Here is an 8814-nt window from a genome sequence, read left to right as displayed (position 1 = left end):
TTTGCTTTGACCAACAAATCAGCTTTCTCTATTAGACTTTTCTTTTGGTTTCTCTAAACTCTCACTCCTTGCAAATGCACATATACCAATATCACTAACGGTTTTCACCTTCAAAAACGAGGTCACCAAACCTTCTGGAACCTACCCACTAAACTAACTTTTGGAGTCAAATAGTCTGACTTAAAAAAAAATAAAAAAAAGGCAGGGGTGAGGGGAAGGAAAAAATGCTCTACAAAACTGTCTTCTAGTCAATAGTCACTAAATCATAAACACAGATAACTTCTACTACAAGCTACAATACGCAGACAAAACCACATTCTTACTACAGGTTACAAATGAAGCACCAGTCCAAAGCACATCCCAACAACAATCTTTTCACAACAGCATTTGGAAGCCTCTAAAAGTAAAAAAATAGCGTAATACAATTTTTATATAAAGTGCAATTGCTAAAAAAAAAAAAAACCTGCAATCTGAGAATGTTCTATTTACAGTATTTTTGAGCTAAGAATAGCTACCTCATTTTACAGGAAAAAAAAATCTCGAGAAGTACATTACCTAAATTATCATTTTTGATCATCACCGTAGTCAACAATTACAACAAAATAATGAGCACTTACTATCAGCACTACTAAGCTCCTTATATTCACATCTCATTTAATCCTAATAGATACCTTGGCAGGTAAATGTTACTATATCTATTTTAGAGACTAGTAAACAGGCTTAGAGAGATCAACTAATTGGCCAAAAGTTAATGCAGAAGTCACAAAGTAAGACAAAAAGCCACCTGCTTAGTCTCCGATCTTAACTGCCAGAAGACTGGAATATGGGCTATTTATAATATTCTGAACTCTACTATGAAGAAAGAGAGTTAGGTGAAGATAACCCCAACGTTTCAGCTAGTATGCACACGAGGTTAGCGGGATTGTGTCAGAACTAGAGCCCGATTTAGCACCAGTTAGTATCTGAAAGGGGGGGGGGGGGGCACGACCTGTTGGAGACGGGCATTAATTTAACACAACTAAGAAACTGTTAAGTGCTGAGATACTTGCACTTCTGTAATGAAGGAAGGTTAGAACAGAGCAAAAAGGGTAGACAGGTGGGTGTGTTGCGGGGAGGGAAGTGTCCACATTCAGGGGGCAGGGTTTAAAATCCAGATGCAGTTGAAAATGGACTCCACTGGGGCTAGGGCCTTAATGTCACCTCTTCAACAGGTACATGGCTTAAGAATGTGTGTGTGGCTTCCTCCTATTTACTAACTCATTCGATTTTCACAGAGCATGGTCATCTTTATAATCGAGTTCACAAAGGCGTGAATGTGGTTTTAAAATTACAACTGGCAGAGACTGAAGACAGGAGGAGGGGGAGGTGGTATCTGATACGTGCTTTCTCACACGTACCACTTCTGTTGAAGCCCCCAACGCTGCAAGGCACGCAGGACGAAGACCATCATCCCCATTTTCCAGACACACAAACCGAGGCTGCGGTAAACGGGCTACTACAAAAGATCACAAGTCCAGCAAGTGACAACCCTAAGACTCCCAGAACATTAGAGCCCAAATCCTATGCCTCTTCCCTTTCCCAAGTCTGAGAGGCGGCTTTATTAATAAAAGAAAAAACTTAATAATCGGCCCTGGGGTTCTCCGAGGGCCGCCCAAGAAAACCAGGAAGTACTCCTCCCGCAGACAGCTCACTCCCAGAGCACAGCCCACAGCCCACAGCCCACAGCCCGGGCTCCCGGCGGCCGAGCGGACCCACTCGGAAGGCTCGGCTCGCAGCCGGGAAATCGCCAGCAGCCCCGGGGTCTTCTCGGGGTGGCCTCGGCGGCCCACAGCCCCGGAACCCCGGGGCGGGGGAGGGGGGTCGCCACGGACCCGCTCGGTACCTGTTGAAACCCGGGGAAGAAATGTCCTCTCCGCAGAGAGTATTTGGGAAGAGGGCCCAAGGCGGGCACGCAGCCCCCAGCACAACAGGGCCTCGGAGGATCCCCGCAACCCCGGGCCCGCAGGGGTCGAAGGGCCGCAGCTCCCAGTAACCTCCGCCCCAGGCGCAGACCCGCCCCCAGCGTCACGTGAGAGAAAAGAAGTACCGGTAACAAAAGGGGAAAGGAAGTATTGTCCAAAGTGTGCGGGGAGGAGCGGGAGCCGCCAGCCGCGGCTCGGCGTGTGGAGGGAGGGAGGGACGGGGACGTGGGGCCGCTCGTTACCGGGGGCGCCGTGGCTCTCCGCTTCCGCCGCCGCCTCGAAGCTCTCCTCTTCCGCCCGCGCCGCTGGGGCGCGCGCCAGGCCTCGACTCCGCCCCGCCCCGCGCCGCGAGGCCTTCTGGGGGTTGTAGTCCGTCCACGGCCCGCGCGGCGCGGGCTGCTCCGGGTCACGTGGGGGAAGGGCCGGCACCGACCGCGAGGGTGGGAAGGCGTGTGCGCTTCGGGCTGCCGACCCTACCCCCTCCCTCTCATTCGTAAGCTGAGCTCGGACCCGCTCACGTCTCGCTCAGTCACACCATCCCTCCTTTTCCCTTGACAGCCAAGTTTTTTTTGAGAAAGGCAATCTAATTCGCCTCCAATTCCTCCTGTGTGCTCTGCGCGGCGGGTTCTGCCCCCCTCAGGAAATGCCCTTGTTGCCAATCATTATTATCCTCGTTGCCAAACTCACGGCAGGAATTTTCAGGCTAAACTTCACCTTTAGCCACCATTTGAGGCTGCTGGACATTCTCGATCACTTCCTGTCTATGTTACTACCTGGATTTTCCTTCCTCTCGGGCCATCCTCCTCAGTGTCTCCTTCAAGGATTCTTTTTCTAACCAATCTCTTAAATATGAGTGTTTTCCGGAGTTCTTGGCAATGCAGTGAAGGTTGGGGGCAGGGGAGGGCTGAGCTCCACATTTGTAATCCCAGCCTCATAGAGGGCCCCTCCTCATCCGTGTCCCACAGGCATCTCAAATGTAGCAGTTGGAAAAGTAAACGATTCTCTGCCCCCATTCGCTAATAATCACTCCAACCTCCCACCTAGATTCCTCCTTTTCTCACTTCCTCTTCCACCCATGCCCAAATGGTCACCGTATCTTAGAGTATCTCCCAAGCACCTCTGGAATCTGTTCCCTCTTCACACCAACTGCCGGTGATTTAACTCAGACCTGCATCATCTCTCTCCTTGGCTTCCTTACTGATCTCAGCACCTCAGCACCTCTGTGTAGTCCTCCCTACTGCCATCTGGCCCATTTGTGTAAATGGTAAATTTAATTATGTCATACTTTTGGTGATATCCTTTCCAGGATTCACTTGATTGGATTTGGGAAGAGGTATGGAGGTGGATCCCTTAGGTAGCTTTTACAAAACAAGAATGCCAACCCCACTACTCCCCCACTGTCCCCATCGCATATTGTGGTTAGGAGGTTCAGAGAAGGGAGACTTATATAGTATCTCTTATTTTAGGTTAGGTGGGCATAGGCAAATTTTAAAGGTTCCCAAGTGATTGACTCATCTAATAAAGATGTTTTTTATTGCCTACTGTACAGTAGGTACTGTGCTGGGTGCTAAGAAAATACTAATGAACAAGATAGTCTTTGTCCTTGCGGAGCTTACACTCTCTTGAAAGAGATATTAATCAAATGATGACATACCAAAAAACAAAACCAACAATGATAACAACAACACCGATTACCAGCTGTGATAACAATTAGGCAAGAAAAGCATTCAGTCTCTTTTCCTTCCCCTCTGCTGCCTGCTCCAGCCCAGGTTGGGAATCAGCATATGCTCCTCCCTCTATCAAACAAAACCTATCAGGAGTTAATCTCCTCCCACTCCCTCACACAGATATCCAGATTCACCAAACTACTGGATTGCATTTGCTCTCTCACCTTTGCAAAAGCTGTCCCTCTGTTTGGAAAACGCTTCTCCTTCTCCCTTTACTAACTTCTACCCTGTCTGACTCTCCTCTGTTGGACTAAAAGGAAACCCAAGAGAACACCAGCCACATGGAAGGATTTTCCGAAGATTGGGCTGAGTCAGCTGATAACTCCCAGGCAAGCAGAGGGGAGACAGGATGGTTGAAAGTGGGCTACAGGGAGCAGGGCTACATTAGCCAGTGTAATATTGGCCTATCAGGGCCTGAGTCAACATACCCATCCTTCAAAACACAGATGAAGTGTCACCTCCTCCAAGAAGCTTTTGCTGAGCTCCCCCAAGATGAACTACTATCTCTTTCCTGGGTTTTCATTGCACCCAATGCCAACCTCTCTTCCAGTGAAATGCTAGACCCAGATCACACTAGGTCTGAAGAACCAACTGTTAAGTACTAAGGAATTTTGCAATTCAGTTTCTAAACCATTGGTAACTTGAAATCAGCTGTGATGGGAGTATTTACACAACCTTGGAAATAAATGACAAATCATGGCCTTTGGGGTGTTTGTTGGAGAGTCAGTTTGCCAGCAAGTTACTGCCTTTATCATCTCATGCATCTCTACATTGTATTGTGGTGATTACTCCCCTATTAGATGAATTCCTTGTAACAACTTCATTTAGCAAATATTTATTGTTATTTATTACCGTGCGGCAGAGACTAGCAAGATGCTAAAGGATATACAGTAGAGAACAAAATAAGCATGGTCCCTACCGTGAAGGAGCTTGGAATCTAGCAGATAAGACAAAATAAACAAAAACCTTTATACTTACAGATTGAGCTGGGCTGCTTTGTGACAGGGCATCCTGGCAATAAATGGTAGTGAACAGGAAATACTATACTACTTTAACAAGGTGGGCTAGGAAAGTTTCTCTGAGGTGATCATTCCACCGAGCATCAAGAATGAGAAAGAGATGGTCAAGGGAAAAAGTCTCCCAGCTGAAGGAATCCAGTTATACAAAAGAAAGCTAGGCTGTTTGAAGGACAGAATCATCAGTTTTGCTGGGATGGTGTGATGATTAATTGTGTCAACTTGACTGGGCCACAGAGTGCCTAGATTAAACATTATTTCTGGGTGTGTCTTCAGGGAAGTTTCTGACAGAGATTAGCACTTGAATTGGTGGACTCAGTAAAGTAGATTATTCCCCCCTCCAATGTGGTCAGGCATCATCACATCTGCTAAATCTTTGAATAAAACAAAAATCAAAGGAAGGGAGGATTCATTCCCTTCTTGCCTATCTGTTGAGCTGAGATATTGGTCTGTTGGTCTTCTCTTGGACTGGGATTCACACTATTGGTTCCCCTAATTCTCAGGCCTTTGGACTCAGGCGCCACTGACTTTCCTGGGTCTCCAGCTTGCAGAAGGCAGATTGTGAGGCTTCTCAGTCTCTACAATCACGGGAACCAAGTCCTCACGATATAAAAAATGTATAAATCTCTTATATATACATACACATAAATAGGAGAGATAGATAGATAGATAGATAGATAGATAGATAGATAGATATCCTATTGACTTCTATTTCTCAAGAAAACCTTGACTAATTCAGACAGATGTGGGTTGAGTGATCCAGATGACAAGAAGAGGTATGCATAGAACCAGGTGTGCATGGGCTTGAGACCACAGTAAGGACCCTGGATTAAATTATAGCCACCAAAAAGGTTTAAACAAGGGAATGATGTTATCTGATTTACATTTTTATATTATTCACTCTTGGTTTTGTTTGTTGGACCACAGTAGAAGTGGGAGCCCATTTGTTGCTATAGTCTAGGTAAGAAATAATGAGACAAAGTGCTGGCAGTGAAACAAAGTAGGTGGACTTTATAGGTATTTTGCAGATTGAGTCAACAGGACTTGCTGATAGATTGCATGTAGGGGACAATGGGCTGGTGAAGGAAAGAGAGGACCCAGGGACAGAGGTTGTCATATTCATCTCCATATCCTCAACCCCCTAGAATAGGGCCTGGCACATAGTAGGTAACTGTGTTAAACAATTTCATCCATTCTACGTGCTAAGCCCTATGCCCTATCAATGTCACATTGCTTCATATAGGGCCTCCAATAGCCTATATAGTACCTTTGTGCAAATGAGGGGGAAAAAAAAGTGCTCCTTCCTCCAGGTGGGCACAGCCCATCACCAGAGTGCACAGATTGATGAACGGAGCATAGACTACATTTCAGCTTCTAATTACTCCTTCGGTGTGCTGTGTACCATCTGCACAACCACATACAGCATCCCTGACTTAACATCCCTGGGAGATGGTTTTGTAGCATTAAGCCCAGTATTCTCGGGGAGAATTTGGGGTCAAGAGAAAGGAAACTGCCTGCCTGGGGTTACCAGAGCTGCTGCTGTGACTGAGATTCAAACCTTTGCCCTCTGAATCCCTGTTGGCTCTTTAGCCTTGGAGCCACATTGTCTCTTCCAAATCACTCAACCCATCAATAAAAAGCTAACTTCAAAATGGTGACTTTGCTTCCTTGAGTTTCTCATCTGTCTCAGTTACTATTGTTAGAGTATTTCACATTTACATAGTATCCAATATGTGCTCGGTGCCTTACAAAATACAATAAAGGAACATGAAACCAAAGGACCTTGATTTTTTTTTCTATAAACAGAATAAATAAGGAATGGCTGGTTTAAAGGGCCCTCAGCTCTTGGATTAAAATGAGCTGTCATGTATTGGTTTAAGGTGATGTTGTATAACAATACAGAAGAAAAAATAGGCCCTGTGCAAGCTGCTTTTCCATTGCACCCCCTGACCAGAAGAGGGAGGGTGCTAGCTCAGCTGGCTTCAGGAATGCAACTAGGGAGGAGGTCAAGGACCTAAGGAAGGAAAAGAAACACACAGAGGACAAAAGGATTCTCTCTAGTAAATAACAGCACTTAACATTTAACAGTGCTTAATGTGTGTCAGGAGCTGTGCAAAGCTCAGCCCTCTCATCTGAGTGAATCCTCACACCACCATCCAAGGTACCATCTATTTTACTACCGTTAGGCAGGAAGACAGGCATGAGCCACAGGAGGGTGGACCTCAGACATCCTGACAGAGAGCCCCAGCCGAGGACCACCTCGGGACCACCCCATTCCACCCATCTCACAGTCAGTTTGGGGTCCGGCATCCCCGCAGGGGAAGAGTTAAGTTTGTTGTGCTTGTTACATGTGCAGAAAGCCTCCACCTTGCTCCTTCTTGACCTATATCTCTAGAATAGAAATATGTTGTGGTATTTTGAGTACATCTTGGGAGAGGACACACTAGTTGGCCAATTATTATACCATCCAGGCCTGTGGCTCAGATGTTGCGACCCTAGGACCCACCCAAAAGAAAATACTAACGTAAGCCCACACCCTTGAGTTTCTGGGTCCTTCGTCTCTCCTGATTGGCCCAATCCTCTCTTAAAGTGTTCTTCCATAAAATTTTGCTCTGCTTTGCTTTCATTTTGCTGTCCTGTGATTCTTTACTGTAGCAGCGAAAAGAACTGAGGCTTCTTTCCTTTCCCATCTCACCCCGGGTAACAGCACCGTCATCTTACACGGGAGGATGCTGAGGCCCAAAGCTGTGAAGCTAATATGTGACAAACCTGAGGTTGTAACAAATGCAATCCGGCTCTGGAGTCTGAGCTCTCAACCACTAGACTACAGTGCCTCTCAGACAGATGTTCCTAATGCCAAGTCCCTTGCTTTAGTAGCATGACCCTTTGTGGTCCTTGGATAACTAGTAGGATATCTGGTTCTCAGACTCAGGGATTACACATGGCCTGTCTGCTCAGCGATTAGGGCATGGACATCACCACCCTCGCTTTCAAATCCACAGTTTGAACAAGGTATATGTAAAAAAAGAGAGAGAGAGAGAGAGAGAGAGAGAAGACAAAAAAACCACAACCCTCTGCTGGGGGACATTTTACATTCTCCCTGGAGTTTCACTATCCTCCTAGTATAATACCTTAATTACCCATATGGCATGGAACATGGAGGAGAAAATGTTCTCAGGAGGGAACGACTAAAGAAGCCTACCCCTTGGAAGTGTGGGCCCTGATTGCTAGCCCCTAACTTGAGGATTCTCTCCTTTTGTGACTTTCAGCTGATAATCCCAGAAGGATCCAAATTCTATTGGGCTTTTAGGTACTTAGATCCTTCCCTCATGACTAGCATTAATAAATGCTGCTACTATCTAGGAATGTATGAGTATTAGGCATCAACTAGAGCAAAGATAAGACTTTTTAGGACAATAGGAGGGCAGGGTATCCACAGTCAGCCCCCATTTAATTCATGAGGAAAAGCAGAACAGAGAAGAACTCTGATGCACAGTGGGGACACCAGGCCCCCAAAGCCTAAGTTAGGAGCCCAGAAAACTCTCCTTCAACTCTTATTAAAGCCACCTTACAAAAGACATGGCAGAAATTACTGTTTTGTTGCCTCTGTGCTGTAAGGTCACAGCATCTGATCATCCAGCTGTGAGCTATGCCAGCACTGTCACCACACACACACACCACATCCTTACAATTCGCTTTCCAGCACAAGGGCTATTCTATCTGCCCCTTGAACTCAAGGTTTCTATGGCTAAACAATCCAATGCCACAGTGCCCACTTGGAGGGAATGGCTTGGTGATGGCATGCTCATCCTGATCTGAGATTGACTACTCAGAGCTATAACTGAGGACTAGTCTAGTAAATTCTGCCACCTTGAACTTCTACCATTATACAACATAGAACCTTAGATGATTCACCAAGCCACAATTTCCCCCTCTGTAAAATGAAGACCCACCAAAGCCACCTACCTCATTGGTTAATCATGAGGATTAAAGCATAAAATGGATGGGAATGGTTTGGGCTAACCCAGGAGAGAGAGCATGCATACTACACAAGGTTGTGCTCATAAGGAACAGAGATGAATAAGGAAAAAAATGATTTTTTAATTCAAA

General features: G+C 46.0%; 1 protein-coding gene across 49 annotated transcripts in view; it reads right to left on the bottom strand.

Moving 5' to 3' along the window:
• R3HCC1L (R3H domain and coiled-coil containing 1 like) overlaps positions 1-2303 on the bottom strand; it is a 130863-nt gene extending 128560 nt beyond the window's left edge. For 6 of the 49 annotated variants that reach the window (XM_072739686.1, XM_072739688.1, XM_072739726.1 and 3 more), the window contains exon 1: positions 1883-2048. The gene's annotated coding sequence lies outside the window, so the exon portion shown is untranslated. Of the gene's footprint in view, positions 1-1397; positions 1496-1882; positions 2067-2086 lie in introns of those variants that run through there. The other 43 variants (XM_072739710.1, XM_072739728.1, XM_072739721.1 and 40 more) reach the window with 32 other exon arrangements.
• Between the last annotated feature and the right edge of the window lie 6511 nt (positions 2304-8814).

Source organism: Vulpes vulpes, chromosome 15, assembly GCF_048418805.1.
Source record: "Vulpes vulpes isolate BD-2025 chromosome 15, VulVul3, whole genome shotgun sequence".
NCBI lineage: Eukaryota > Metazoa > Chordata > Mammalia > Carnivora > Canidae > Vulpes > Vulpes vulpes.
Note: the sequence above shows the minus strand (reverse complement) of the source record. Positions and strands in the feature narration are given on the sequence as shown.